Source organism: Pelophylax lessonae (assembly GCF_965119305.1).
Source record: "Pelophylax lessonae genome assembly, chromosome: 6".
Taxonomy (NCBI): domain Eukaryota; kingdom Metazoa; phylum Chordata; class Amphibia; order Anura; family Ranidae; genus Pelophylax; species Pelophylax lessonae.
Window position 1 is genome coordinate 69,590,495 of NC_138773.1, and position 16,399 is coordinate 69,606,893.

Sequence of the window (16,399 nt, forward strand, 5' to 3'; positions counted from 1 at the left end):
GGAAGAGCTAACGGCAAGGCCTCGGGCTCTGTATGCCCATTACAGTGGGTAATCCTGGAAGCTCGGAGCAAACACAGGCATGGGGAGCTGAGGGATGTGTAACTGGGGAGAAAGGCCAATTTCAGAGACAGAGGACACAGGGAAAATCCTTTAGATTGTTCTGCCCACAGGTGAGCTCACGAGAAGATCCTATTTTTAGGCCTGCTGCCTAGGTAGGAATGACCAAGATGTAAAAAAATAATATTGCATTCTTTCTTTTATGTCACACGCCAGCTTTTTTTCCTTTGATGTTCTTATCCTTACAAGCAAAAGCTTCCCCCGTAGAGAAGACCTCTTTTTACTAAGAAAATGTACCTCGTTCTATTATTAGATATATTCTACTTTCACATTTATCATAGGCTCCTACATATAAATGGTTAATAATCACAATTTTTTTTTTTTTTCAATAACACATTTTTTTGTTAGTTCTAGAAGAGGCAATTAAATAAATGGGAAGAGAAATCAGAAAGTGTTCTTGTAGAAAATAAATAAAAAGGAGGTACATGACGTTGGTGGGAGAAAATTAAGTAGCTATGTATTGCTAAAGGGAATACACTTCTTAGAAATAAAATATATTCCTCTTGAGGAATGCGGCAGACTCAGTGGGTACACCAATGAGATGTAGTGGCACTTGTAGTTCTGCAGAGAGTAGAGTTCTCAATCATTTTACCTGGAAGAACGCTTGGAAAAGTTTTCAGGGCTTAGCGAACCTCTGCTAAAAATTAGCATGATGAGCAAGTTGTAGAAAGTTAAATGAAGTATAGCCACAGTGTTGGATATGTTTTGACTAATAAATATTAACAAAAGTTTTTTTTTTTGTTCCAAACCAAAGTTTATTGGGGGGAATAAAGGGAGGGAGACAAAGACTCAAGGGAGGGGTATGCAAAATCCAGAAGGGATGCAATATCTTAGTTGCATAACAAAGTACATTTTGTGACATTAAGATTCAAATCATACCAGATTTGACAGATCATTTAAAATCTCAGATCAATTGTCCATACCTCAACAATACATTGTATTAACAATATGTTAATAATGGTCTGAAAAAATGCAGACTGTGAAAATTGTGGTGTACCCCAACACTCATAAACATGTAGTGCTAAAAAATGGGAAAAGGTCCCCTTTTATTGGTGGTCAGTAGAGAAATACCCCTTTCATTGGTGGAAAGTGGGGGATAGGCCCTTCTATTTTGGTGGTCAGTGGACAAATTACTCCTTACATTAGAGGTCAGTGGGAGACAAACCCTCTTTAATTTGGCAGTTAGTAGAAAGCTTCCTTACATTGATGGTCAGCAGACACATGCCCCTTACATTGGTGGCTAGTAGAATGCACTTTTACATTGGTGGTTAGTGGGGACGTGGCTTCTCACATTGTTGGTTAGTAAAATGTGCGCTTACACGGTTTGTCAAAGAGAAATAGGCCCTCTTATAATGGTGGTCAGTGGGGATGTGCAATCTTACATTGGTAGTTAGTAGAGTACACCCTTACATTTGTGGTCAGTGGGGACATGCACCTTTACGTTGTTGTTAACTAAGAGATGTTCCCCTTACAATAATGGTTAATGCAGAGCCCTTTTACATTGGCGGTCAGTGGAAAATGTGCCCCGCTTACATTGGTGGTCACTGGAAGTGTGAGATCAACCCAACAATGCTCACTGTACAAGCAACCCCTAGAAACGTCTAAATAAACCCCAGGGTTCTATGGTATCCTGGTTGAGAAAGGATATGATAGAACTTGCTGTTCCACAAAGCTGAAATTGAAACATGGTGGGGCTTATAGCTCTACAGGGACAGTAGGTAAGGCAGGTTGACTCGCAATTTTACAGAGACAAGAAAGAGGCCAGTAGGATGAGTTCTGTAGGTAGCCAGATACAGAAGTGGTGACAGTGGGCCATGCTGGGGCTTGTAGTATTTCAAAAAATAAAGAAATCAGTAGGACATACTAGAACTTATAGTTCTAAGAGAGGAGGCCAGTGGTCTGTATGACAGCACCTCTTTGTCCCATATCATTGGTCCATCAGTGGCTGTAACTACTGGTCGTCTGGTCTTGGTGAGACCACATTTCTTGATCCACATTAGCACACTGCCTGTGTCACTTCCTATTTATATACCGAATGATGAGAGTGATTATGATGAGACATTACTAACATTATCTATGAGTGGGATCCATCTATGGTATCCTCCAAGGGGGGAGTGTAAAAGACTGTTGCGCCCCCCTAATGCCAGCATCGGAGAGGGCGGACATTTGAATGGGTGCCAGTCACTTTTAATGCTGAACAAAAGTGAGTTTATTGCTCATACAACAAAAATTCAGGGAGAGAGGGCACAGGAGACCATAGAAAAAGTAGGCAAGCAGACCCCTTAAACAAAAATAGAAAGGTAGACGACAGTACAGAAAAAGAGCCTTTAGGCTTTAACCGGTGTTCTGTACTTTTGTAGCAACAGCTAACTCCTATAGCAACAACAACTTACAGTAGCATGCAGGAATTGTCTGGATGAGGCCATATTGACAGTTTCCTAGGCTTTCCACCGGTCTATGACAGAGTGACTTCTGGTACTTCATCTCATGTCTCCATCCTTTCCATCATGCTCACAGACAGGCCCTCATTTGCAGAGCCTGGGGCACATGGTTAGGCCTTAAGCCCCGTACACACGATAAGAAATTCGGAAGGGAAATTTCGTCCGATGACCGATCTGCCGATTTTCGGATTGTTAGTATGGTGCTTTCGACAGCCGACTCCGACTTTTCAGCTGACAAAATCCTGATGTGCAGGCATTAAAATTTTTGTCCTCCATCAACACACGTCCGATTTTCATCTCATTAGTACAGATTTCGACGGGGAAAAATCTTATGAGCAAGACTAGGCATGCTCAGAGATGAAAGAACACATAGAAAGCAATCCAACACATGACATCACTTCTGAAGTAGAATTCTGTCGTACGGGAAAATTCGTGTGCAGTCTAGAGCACATTCCAACCAACGAAAACGCACTCTGGACAAAAGACGGACGACCGGTCGGCGGAAATTCGTAGCGTGTGTACGGGGCTTTAGGCTTCAGGCCTGCCAAGCAGTTCCTCACACACACACACACATACACCCAGGCCAAGCTCTGGGTAGGAGAACCCTGATCACTTGATCTCCCTGAACATTTATAATCTCTCCCAGCATGCACAAGTAGCCAAGAAAACTCCTACTAGTTGGTTGGGAGAAGTTTGAATATTCATAGCCCAGTTTTACTGCAGCTCATAATACCAATGCCAAAGGTAAAAAGTGACACCTACTGACAAAAGGGAGGAACTAAAGCCACATTGAACTTAGGGGAAAACCCAAATGATCACAAAGACTACAAATCAGCCAGGTTACCTACAACCCAGCAAAGCCAAATTTACTGGTAGCCTCTATTTAGGACAGGGTGCTATAAGACAATAAGAGAGAAGGGCTCAATGGTTTCCTCCTGCTGGTGTCATTACCAGAAGTGCTAGAAAATCCTAGAATGTGCAGCTACGTTAGAGGTTAATACCTTATCCCCCACTCCCAGCCACAATTCAAAACATTGGTCTCTAGCTCTGAAGTGAGAAAATCCTGTTTCTGTTTATCAGAATATAAAATATTCAAATAAAATACATTGTATAATCCATTGTTTGACTACAGAATACAGATGCAAGTAATATATAACATGATGCTATTGTAAAATATGATTGCGTGCTCAAACAAGTAACAATATAGAAAAAAAATGTTACTAATGTATGTTAGGATTCCTGATGTTTTTTACATCTTTTCAATAAATACTGTATATTGATATAACAAAAGCTTATCGTTCACTCGTATTGGTGTATGGCTTCAGAGATTACTCAGAAAGGTGGAACTGTGGTGGCAAGAATGACAATCACAATGGGACTGCCACTAATGACATCAATTTACTCCAGTAATCTGAGCTGTGAATCCCTGGAGAGCTTCCCTACAATCAGAAAAATGTGTCCGCAGGTTAGCAGCTGGAAGAGCTAATGTGCAGGATGGTTACACAGGCAAAGCAGGGACACGGTGTATATCAGTGCATCCTCACAGCTGTGCCCTGTTCTGAAATGTCAGGAACGCCTGTACTGTACCCAAAATTCTCTGTGTCTGCATAAATCTCACCGCGGAAAAGCTGAGTCTGATACAATGAGCTCCATTCCTATCGGACAGGGAGGACGCTATGGCTGGGCAACCTGCTGTCCTACAGCTGCCAAGGAAATACTAAGTCTTGGTTTGTCCTTTAGGTCATCATGCTCATACCTCCTCTGCCTGTCAGAACCAAGTATCAACATTACAAACTTCTACGATGATTCTTCTAACATTATTAGGATTATTTAAAGCCAAAACCTTTATTTAGAATACTTGTCATGTTTTTATTGCCTTCTGTGTCCTTGTTTAGGAGATCACACTCTCAAAATGTCCCTTTGACCATTGTCACTGGGACTGAAAATGAAAACTAAATTTTGAGTTACCACCAAACAAAAATAAATGGGAAATCTTCCAGTAGGGACACTCTGGTGAAACTCCGTTCCCTACTTCAGAAGAAAATTTATTAATAGAAAAACTGCAAAAAAACCAACATAATTAAATACAAAAAACATCAATCCCCTTTATTCCGATTGTCCATTATATCAAATTATAAAAAAACATTTTTTACTTTTTTTTTTACTATTTTATTTATGTTATAGTTTTTATTTTTTATATAATGGACAACCAGGATGAATGGGGTTGATGTTTTTTTTGTATTTAATTTAAACAAATTATATATATATATATATATATATATATATATATATATATATATATATATATATATATATATATATATATATATATATATATATAATCTTTTATTTTTTATTTATGTTTTATCTTTTATAATTTGATATAATTGACCACCAGGATGAACGGAATTTATGTTTTTACAAAAGTACTCACTTTTGTGAGATACTGTGTGTGTGTGTATATTATATATATATATATATATATAATACACACACACACACACACACACACACACACACACACACACACACACACACACACACAATATAAATACCTTTTTTTTCCCTTTTTTATAAGTGATCACCTTCCCTCTGTTCCCAGCTGCATAACAGCTGCTGGGGGGAGGAGAAGCAGTAGCACACTGAGCTTCCCAGTGAATGGCTGTGCAGCAGGGGCGTGTCAGGACATCATTGGAGGACAGCAGGCTGAGTTCCCAGCACAGCTAGAGAACTGATCGTTGTGTTTTCTTCTGCTTAGTGTGGTCAGTTTTTAATAGGAGAGCAGAGAGACTGACAGGCACACCAGGGAGTTCACAAAAAGAAAGCAATACAAAGAGAACAGGATACTTTCTCATACAAGTACACGGTACAGCAGGCACATATCGCGAATATAAAGTTTTGGGGGTAAGAAACATTTTAACTGGAGAGGGACAGAAAAAGCTTGACAGGCCTTTTTACCATTCCTTACTTCATCTCACATGAAAGGAAAAGTTTCAGCTTTAGTTGTTAGTATGGGCAATTTTGGGACTTTGAATGAGACCCAAGCCCTGTAAAGGCTCTGCGTCTCCATCCCTGTGATAGAAATAAAGGAAAAAAGATTGGGACTTTGAATGAGGTGCGTGGAAACAACCGGCCCTAAGTAAACCATACCCACCGACCAGTCTGCTAACAAACTGAATCAACCTGTCTAACAATGTAGGTTAAAAACAGGGGTTTAGTTAACACACATTTGCAAACGCATGTGTAAGCTGCAAGGCCCCTTCACGGCACCCTGTATTACCTGCAGTCCTAACACTACTAATTTATAAGTGTCTCCACAGTGGGAGCACATGCTAGCTAATGGATAGAGGAGGGACCTCTTTTTTTCCTTTCTTTCTTTCACAGGGATGGAGACGAAGAGCCTTTACAGGGCTTGGGTCTTATTCAAAGTCCCAAATTTGCCCTAACTTAACATACAATCAGGGATGGAGATGCATGCTACTCAGCCGGTCATTCTTATTTTTAACCCTGTGGCTATCACATAGCCATTGGAGTGTATTTACTTGTTATTTTGCAATATACATTGACGGCCAGTCATAGATGGGGGCAGGTTGGGAGAGGCTGGGGCTGGGCTACCTCCATACCCACCTGTCCTTCATCTATCCATGAGCTAGCATGTGCTCCCACTGTGGAGACACTTATAAATTAGTAGTGTTAGGATTGCAAGTAATACAGGGTGCCGTGAAGGGGCCTTGCAGCTTACACATGCGTTTGCAAATAAATGTGAGTTAACTAAACCCCTGTTTTTAACCTACATTGTTAGACAGATTGATTCAGTTTGTTAGCAGACTGGTCGGTGAGTATGGTTTACTTATGGCCGGCTGTTCCCATGCACTCATTCAAAGTCCCAATCTTTTTTCCATTAAGTTTCTGCTTTAGTTACAGTTTAATAGGCTAGTGCCATTAACTAACTCAATGCATGGCTCCAAGATTTCTCTAGAAGTGCTCCCATCCTCTGGAATTTTCTCTATCCCACTTTTCACGCCTTAAACAAACACTCTAAGTGCACTTATTACATAGTTGGGGCTTTATGTAGCAGTATTTCCAGGCATTGGGCCTGATGTGGGTCTGCCATTGTTACCGTGAGCACTTCCAACACATTTAAGTTGAAAACCCAAGTGTGAGAGCTGAGACAATGACCATTCCAGCATCTTTAGTTTGTTTTGTTTATTTTATGATGGGGATGGGAGAAGGGAATGAGTGGGATACTCCTCTGGCTCAACTAGGTTTAACTGGGACACTTTGTAGAAAAGATGCCTGTTAGCGCTGTCCTAACGCCAGCTGAATGCCGACCAACGCTTCCTGGCACTTGAGATACTGTTCTGCTGAAAGTGCTGAAACGTTGACTTTAACTCCTTGGTTAACTCAGAAGATCCAGGACTGTACCAATCCTTGACTCTAGATCAAAAGTCCTGCATATGACTACCTCCAGCCCTGCACTGACTGAGGTAGCTTCTTGTAACTGTTTGTGCTGCTGCAACTCTCAACACTGTACACTTGACTCTTCAGGGCCCAACCGCTGGCACCCTCTCTACACTTCCAGGGTCCTCTCACTAGGCAACCCCCTTGACACTTCAGGGTACTTTTACTAGGCAACCCCCTTTACACTTGCAGGCTCCAGGATCCCTGGGACCCTCACCGGAGTGGTCCCCTCTACACTAGGCAGACCCCCAGGGGCAGTTCACAGTACTCACAACCTTGGAAGGCTTTCCTGGAACTGAACCCCTCTTCCTCCGCTGGTCCTTGGCACACAGGATCCTCTCTGCAACTCAGCTCAGCTTTCCCTCCTGGATTCTCAGGCAGCCACCGATCCTTCTGACAGGAGGAGAGACAGCCATACTCTCCCTCCTGGGACTCTGCTTCCCGCCAAAGATGCTGCGTAATGCATTGCCTTCAAACTTATACCCACTCCCAGAATCCTCTGCGACAGAATCTGCCTTCTGGGGTAGATACAGGCCTGAGTGGGCCACTGATTGGGTTTCCTCCACTGCCCAATGAGAGTCCTCTCATGGAGCCAGTGGGGAATCTCCCCTCTCAGCAGCCACACCTGGGAGACATGACAGTCCAGCTGAAAATCATAGCCCTGCTGCTAGGCAGCTAAGGCCCATTATGCTTTTACCTAGTACCTACCTTGTAGGGTGCTACATTTATAAATAAAAGAGGATTATAATAATATATATAATAATTTTTCAGAGGGATACTTTGTTTTTGCACTTCCCAACAGTTTTTCATTGGTCAATTGCAAGAATTGCTCTTTACTAGACAGATGCAGTTTGTTTTGTTACAAATCAAAATTCGGGGGAAATTTATGTTATTCGGAAATTAAGATGCGTCTGAGTAACAGTAGTCATGAATTTCATAGAAACCAAAATAAATTATAATAAAACAACAAAATTTATTAGTATCATCTGGATGATTGAAGCATCCCAAGTAACGAATGATCCAAATTGATGCGCGGATAGCTAGTTGTTAAAGCGGAGTTCCACCAATTTTGTACATGTGTAATCATTGTCATGACCATCCTGAATGCTTTTACAAATGGAAATATATATTTTTTAAAATTAGTAAATACTTTTAGCCTTTTCTGCAGCAGCAGCACTTCCGGCTGCGGCTGTCTAGATTTCTTTACTAGGCGATTTGCATGGACTCCTGGGATAGATAAGGCCGATATCCCAGGAGTCCATGCGAATCACCTAGTGACTTTTTTACGGGATGTTCTTTGATTGACAGGTTGCTATAGCAATGGGGTGGAAACTTCCGCCGCCATTGCTATAGGAATGTGTCAGGACGAAAGATTGCCGCGCAGTGGCATTACTGCGCAGGAGCGAGATTGGGAGGTGCATGCTGGGTAGCCAGCTGCACCAAATCCCAGAAAGAAATACAAGAGGGCTTCAGATGCCTACAGCAGAGATGGACCGTGCCTGCTTCTGAGATTAGGTTAGGTTTAAATGATTGAGCCTGTGCATGCCAGCGGAGCTGTCAGAAGGAGCCGAACGCTTCGTCCTGACAGTGTGAGTCTCAGAAAAGGGTGGACCCGGGGCGCAGAGCAGTTCACCCCGAGCCCACCCATTTGTGTGAGAATAGCGAATGAAAATTTGCTATTGTCACACGGATCCCCCTCCTGGCCAATCAGGAAGCGGGTCCGAGACCTGCTTCCTGATTGGCCGAAAGGCGAAACCATGCCATTGGTCAAGGAGGAGGCGGGAGGACTTGAGGAGAAGCCGCCGCTGCAGGTAAGTGCACTGGCTTTCTGCATTGAAAGGGGGCACGCTGTGGTCTCTCTGCATTGAAAGGGGTCACGCTGTGGTCTCTCTGCATTGAAAGGGGGCACGCTGTGGTCTCTCTGCATTGAAAGGGGGCACGCTGTGGTCAGTCTGCATTGAAAGGGGGCACGCTGTGGTCAGTCTGCATTGAAGAGGGGCACGCTGTGGTCAGTCTGCATTGAAAGGGGGCACGCTGTGGTCAGTCTGCATTGAAAGGGGGCACGCTGTGGTCAGTCTGCATTGAAAGGGGGCACGCTGTGGTCAGTCTGCATTGAAAGGGGGCAGGCTGTGGTCAGTCTGCATTGAAAGGGGGCACGCTGTGGTCAGTCTGCATTGAAAGGCCCCCGCTGTGGTCAGTCTGCATTGAAAGGGGGCATACTGTGGTCAGTCTGCATTGAAAGGGGGCATACTGTGGTCAGTCTGCATTGAAAGGGGGCACGCTGTGGTCAGTCTGCATTGAAAGGGGGCACGCTGTGGTCAGTCTGCATTGAAAAGGGCCAGCTGTGGTCAGTCTGCATTGAAAGGGGGCACGCTGTGGTCAGTCTGCATTGAAAGGGGGTAGGCTGTGGTCAGTCTGCATTGAAAGGGGGCACGCTGTGGCCAGTCTGCATTGAAAGGGGGCACGCTGTGGTCAGTCTGCATTGAAAGGGGGCATGCTGTGGTCAGCCTGCATTGAAAGGGGGCACGCGGTGGTCAGTCTGCATTGAAAGGGGGAACGCTGTGGTCAGTCTGCATTGAAAGGGGGAACGCTGTGGTCCATCTGTATTGAAAGGGGGCACGCTGTGGTCAGTCTGCATTGAAATGGGACACACTATACCTTGATTACTGAAGGCCCCTTTCACACTTTTGTGACCTCAAAGCGTTTTTTGCTGCAAAGCAATGCCTATTACATTTATGCATACATTTTGTACGGCCCCCGAATAATCTTACAAAAATCCAAATGGCCCTTGGCAGAAAAAAGGTTCCCCACCCCTGATCTAAATGGTAAATTTGAATTGGAGGCAATTATGGTGGAGTATTAAAGAAAAAACAATGACCCAAAAGTGGAATTCTGCTTTTAGGCCTCCTCCATGACTCCTGTTTGTGAAACTGAGCTTTTGGGGAGGGGAGCGGGAGAAGGTACCCGATTTTGACAGGTACCCGCTCCCACTTCTGTTCTGGTCTCCTTAGGCGATCAAAAGCGGAAAGTTCACCTTCCCAAAGGACAGGTCCTAGAAGACTTTGGAGCGTAGCACCGCTCGCGCATGCGCAGTGGACATCCACAAGCTGTCACAGCCTAGTGCCCATAGTAGAGATGCCGGCGTCACCAAGGGAGGATATGGGGAGAACACGGCTGGGGTGAGTACAACGCTGGATCGTGGGACAGGTGTGTGGTTGTTTATTAAAAGTCTTTTAATAAATGAAAAAAATGATTGGCCCCTTTCACACGATCAGGCCGATTGGGTCCACCTTTCCATTTTTCAGGCGGACTCGATTGGGTCACACATTGACCTCTATGGGGAGGTGGGTGTCAGCGGACACCCGCCTGGCATCTGATCCGACAAGATCCGCTGAAAACAGACCTTTGGCTTTACGTTCGCCATCTGTCCAGCTGCTTGGATCGGATGAAAACGGACATGCTATTCATTTTCATGCGATCTCCCCATAGAGGAGAGCAGGACACAGTGAGCAGAGACAGACCTGCCATCCGTCTGCTCAGCGGCGATCAACGGAGTGATCCCCACTGAGCAAGCGGAGCCCATCCAAACGGATCCGCCCTGTGTGAAAGGGGCCTTAGAGGTAGCAGACAGCTGCTTTGTTCCTAAAAACAAAGAGCCGGTACTAGAAAAACAAAAAAAACAAAACGGTATGGGTGCGCTCCCCCAATCCATACCAGGCCCTTCGAGTCTGCTATGGATTTTGAGGGGAACCCTACGCCAAAATTTACACAAAAAAAAGAAAATATGACGTGGGGTCCCCGCCTCTAAAATCCATACCAGACCCTTAGCCGAGCATGTAGCCGGCAGGCCAGGAAAGGGGGGGGGGGAGGGTGGGGGGCGAGCAAGCCTCCCCTCCTGACCCATACCAGGCCATATGCCCTCAACATGGGGGGTGCTCTGGGGGAGGGGAGACTCAGGTAGGGTGTGTTTTTTTAATGGGAATCTGTGGGGGATAAAAATATGGAATCTGCCACTGCTGACTTAAAGACGCAAACGCTAGAGCAGTCATGTTCAGCCTTTCTTAATAAGTCAAAAACAGGGTGAAAGATACAACTTTATTGATTACATTAGATCTGTGGCTAAATGCTTAAAGTAGAACTCCAGGCAAAAACTAACTAATCCTAAAAATGCTCTAATCTCCCTCCTAACACCTATGGTGACTAACCTGTGTAAGAAAGATGTGTATACTTACCTATTTTGAGGCCGCCATCCAGCTCCCCTGTGTAAGCTGCAGAGGAAAGGAGGAAGTGCTGAGAACAGCTGGGCCATAGGAGCCTATGGGTGACGTCATCACTACCAGGCTTTCCAGGCTTCGTTGAACACTCTTCTCCACTGCAGCTGCTGCTGGCTGACACAGGGGAGATCACTTGACGGGTCCAGAGCACCCTGGAAATAGGTAAGTATATACATTTTTCTTAAACAGATTAGTCAGCATAAGTGATAGAAGGGGGGAGGGAGCATTTTTAGGATTATCACCACTTTACCACTGCTCACTGTGCTGCTACTGCAGCAAAGTGGCTCGTTAAGGTCTGGAGGCGTAGACCTACGTCACCAGACTCTCCTCTCTCTCTGCGGCGCGCGCGCGCCGCCAGAGGCTCGCTCCCACTGTGTTCAGACACAGCGGGAGTCGGGCCAGGGGAGGAGAGACGGTGATACCACCGCTCTTCCCCGATCGACGTGGGTTCGAGTGAGGAAATCCGCCCGCTTGTGTAAACAAAGCGGGCGGATCTCCTATGTGACAGACAGTGACAGATTACAGGATTCAGCATAGCTGAACCTGCGATCCCCGTTCTGTGTCCCACAACCCCCTCCCCCCACACACATCAGTAAGCATGAGGCATACATTTAACCCCTTGATCACCAATAAAGTTAACCCCTTCCCTGCCAGTGTCATTATTACAGTAACAGTGCATATTTATAACACTGATTACTGTAGTAATGTCACTGGTACCCCCAAAAGTGTCAAAAATGTCAGTTAGCGGTCCGATCTGTCCACCGCAATGTCGCAGTCCCGCAAAAAAAAAAAAAAAAAAAAAAATCGCAGATCGCCGCCATTACTAGTAAAAAAAAATAAACAATAAAAATGACAAATCTTTCCCGTAGTTAGTAAACGCAATAACTTTTGCGCAAACCAATCAAAATACGCTTATTGTGATTTTTTTTACCAAAAATATGTAGCAGAAAACAAATTGCCCTAAAATGTTAAAACATTTTGATTCATAAATTTTTTTGGGGAATGTTATATATCAGAATGTAAAAAAATATTGTTTTTTTTTTTTTCAAAATTGTCGCTCTTTTTTTCAAAAATTAAAAATCGCACAGGTGATCAAATACCACCAAAAGAAAGCTCTATTTGTGGGGAAAAAGGGACATAAATTTAATTTGGGTACAGCGTTGCACGACCGCGCAATTGTCTGTTAAAGCAACGCAGTGCCGAATCGCAAAATATAGCCTGGTCAGAAATGGGGTAAAATCTTCCGGTCTTAAAGCGGTTAAAAATACGCTCGTTGAGAATTTTTTTGTCAAAGACATGTAGCTAAATACATTTTGACATAAATATATGACAAAAATTGAATATATTGGATATTTTTTAACTGTCAAAGTAGAAAATGTAAATTTTTTCCCAAAATGTTCGCTCTTTTTTTATTAATACTGCAAAAAATGAAAAGCGCAGAGGTGAACAAATACCACCAAAAGGAAGCTCTGTTTGTGGGGAAAAAAAAAGGACATAAATTTTGTTTGGGTACAGGGTTGCATGACCGCGCAATTGTCAGTTAAAGTCGCGCAGTGCCAAGTTGCAAAAAGTGGCCTGGACGTTAAGCAGGAAAATCCTCCGGTGGTAAAGTGGTTAAGAGACACTGACACCAGACCATTCATTTCAACAACAGTCTTCCCATAAGATTATACATGCAATTATTAAATTCTAGGCATGTTATTTACCAGTCGGAGGCCCTCTCTTGTGTACACATTCGAGTATTCTGAAGTCTGAGACTGATGCATGCATGTGATGTCAGCAGCTCCAGCAGACTCAAAGCTGCCACTCAAGTGACACTCTATAGCAGTGAACTACATTTCCCATGGTGCTCAACTACCCTGCAGAGTGCATGAGCACCATGGGAAATGCAATTCCAAAACATCTGGGGCGCCAAGGTTCGCCATCACTGCTCTATAGCATTCCCCTTCATTTCTACATTAAAAGTTATGTAGAGAGGTGAAGGGAGGGGCACAGGAGCTGGGCCAGCATAGATATCAATTAGGCACTCCCAGATAAGGAAAGGGCTATGACATGCAAGAAAGGAGGGGAAATGCTAAGGAATTGACTCTAAATTTTGCTAGCAAGTTCAGAGGCACATTGCAAGTCAATAAAAAATATTTTAGGAAGAGAAAAAATTCTGCAGTTAAGGATTCAAAGTACTTACCTGGTAACTGTGTCTTTTTAGTCGGGGATGACAATGACAGCACCAAAACTAATAAAAGCAAGCCACCAGTGGCACAGTCCATATGACCATTCTGACAGGTTCTCTTTTTAAAAAGTCAGGTTTGCCTAGAATACACAGCGCTGATTTTGATGACTGTAACTTCTTTATTACAATGTCTTTACTGCCCCTTAGTGGATTTTCATGGTACTGCAGCAATATATACATTGATAAAAGGTGGAATATTGTATTATCACTAATCACATTATTGATCACAATATAGATCACAAAACCTCCAAGGCTGACTTGCAGCCAAGAGTGAAAAAGAAATACAATACAGTTCATCCTATGTTTAAAAGGATATTGAGAGATAAAGTGGCGGAAGGAAGCAAATCTATTATCTTGCTGTTTGCTAAGACAATGCAATTTGGGGAAATTGGATCTTAATCACCCCTGTATCATCTGCATTTTTTTTAAAGCTTTTATTGTCTATAAAATAAGAGGCTAGAAAGAAGACTGTTTATAACCAGAACTGTAAATGGCCTGTCTGCTTTTTAAAAGGCTATCTTTAATATAACACCTAAACTTTAACATATCTTTAACATAACAACATGATCCAGTTCAGGCAATAACCTCATTCAGTAGCTAGCCTCTGATCCTACCTGTCCTCCATGATTGGACAGCCTGAAAAACATGTCAAATACGACTGCTTTTAGTTGATAGGCCGGTGTCTGGGTCCGCCACCCTCTCTACTGAAGCTACTGAGCTGAGCATGTAAGTTAACCCTGATGTACTGATGAGAATTTGCCCAAAGGCTTGTTGAATTATGCCTGCATGCTAGACTGTCCTCTAAAGTCAATGGGCAGCTTAAGAATTGCATACCTTTCCCATGCAACCTCTGAATTCTCCTACCAATTGCTGCTGGTCACATAACCAAATGCCAGTGCATGGGTCACATGATCTATCTCAAAGGATTTCGGGGGATTGATGTTCAATCTGCAACTCTACCCCAACTCTGATTCACCCCTTCAATGGACACATCATATTTTTGACTACCTGAGCACAGAGGTAAAAATGGGATTTTTGACTTACAGTAAAATTCATTTCTCTGATGTTCATTGATGGACACAGCTCATTCTTGACCACTGGGTTATACTGACCCCTACAGAAGTAGGACACTAGGCAGAAAAAACGTCTGGCTACACCCATGGGCAGTTCCAGGGGGTATACTCCCTCTCCCTGCTATAGTCACTTAGTTTTGTTACAAGCAGTGTCAGGAGAATTCTAACTCCACAGAGGGGTGGGTGCTGTGTCAGTCAATGAACATCGGAGAATTGAAATTTAAGGTAAGTCAAAAATGCCATTTTCTCAGCAGAAAAAACGTCTGGCTACACCCATGGGCAGTCCCAGGGGGTATACTCCCTCTCCCTGCTATAGTCCCTGCTTTCTGCCTAGTGTCCTACTTAACAGACGTCTATGCAAGTCGTGCCAAAGTTGGACCAAAAGTAGTGCCGGAAACCTTTCTCTAACTCGAAGTGACTAAAGTCGCTCTTGTTAGAACAGTTCCATTGCACTTAATGGGGTACGACTTGTGATGCAACACGTGCTCTCAAAGTTGGAGCGCATGTCGCATTAGTGTGAACCGGGCATTAGAAGTGTCTCAAACTGATGTCAAACTAATACTATTGTCACTCAACCTCAAAGCCTGTCAATGCATACCCTTTTTTTAAGCACGTCTAACTGAAAAGAAGGTTTTGGTACATTAGCCTAGCATTATACATATTCCACAACAAACTGCTAATTTGCAGTAATTAGGGAAGTGTAGAAGTAAGCAAGCTCATCCAACAGATCACTAATCTGTTATCAACAGCCATATAGTTTTCTGATATGTTACTCTTGTAAAATATGCCGCTTTATGAAACAATTTTTCACTCAACTTCAAACAATGCTTTGTCCATGAAGGGTAAAGAAAAAGATTCACCAGCTGCCCATTCCTAGATTCCACCCCTACTGCTCTTTTTGGCCACTGGGAGTGAAAAGAAGAGATACTATGTAAACTGAAGTCATTACATGCTCTCACACCACTTCTACGGTATATGGCAGCAATAAGTAGCTGAATGGCCAATCACCAACCACTAGCGCTGTAACATGGGAGGAAGAAGCCACATGTATTTCCTATACCTGCAAGTATTGCGTATTAATATTTGCTCCTACCAAAGGGATAGCGCGAGCGCAAAGATTATGTGTTGCTGTTGGGGCTGTCAAAGTAAACCTGTTTTCTTTGTCTTGCATTAGCAAAGCACAGCTTCATTTTTGAATGAGAAATTCAATCAGCACATTAACCACTTGTCGACCGCCCCATGCAGATTTACTGTGGCAGGGCGGCTCGGCTGCGCGTAATCACGTAGATCTACTTTAATTATGTGCACATGGTCCCGGCGGCGTGAGCCGCGCTCCTGCTGTGATTAGACACAGCGGGAGGCAGATCGCGGGAGGAGTCGGCCTCCCACAATCTTCGGGGAAACTGACAGGAGAGCCGCCTGCCGATGCAAACAAAACAGGCGGCTCTCCTGTCAGACAGGCGCAATGAGAATGTGTGTCTCAGCTAAGCTGAAACACAGATCTCTGTGTTCCTTTCACGAAGCCCCCCCCCCAAAAGTTAGCAAGCACAATTAGGCATACACTTAACCCCTTGATCACCCCCAGTATTAACCCCTTCCCTGCCAGTGTCATTTATACAGTAACAGTGCATTTTATTTAGCACTGATTACTGTATTATTGTCACTGGTCCCCAAAAAGTGTCACTTAGTGCCATATTTGTCCGCCACAATGTCTAAAAATCGCTGATCATCGCCATTACTAAAAAAACAAAAAAAAATAAAAAGTCCAAAAATCATTCCCATAGTTTGTAAACGCTATAACTT

General features: G+C 43.7%; 1 protein-coding gene across 1 annotated transcript in view; it reads right to left on the reverse strand.

The window, feature by feature from the left end:
• The window catches only part of LOC309558919 (dynein axonemal assembly factor 8-like), a 211,969-nt gene that overhangs the window by 98,352 nt on the left and 97,218 nt on the right, over positions 1–16,399 (reverse strand). The gene's annotated exons all lie outside the window — the stretch shown is intronic.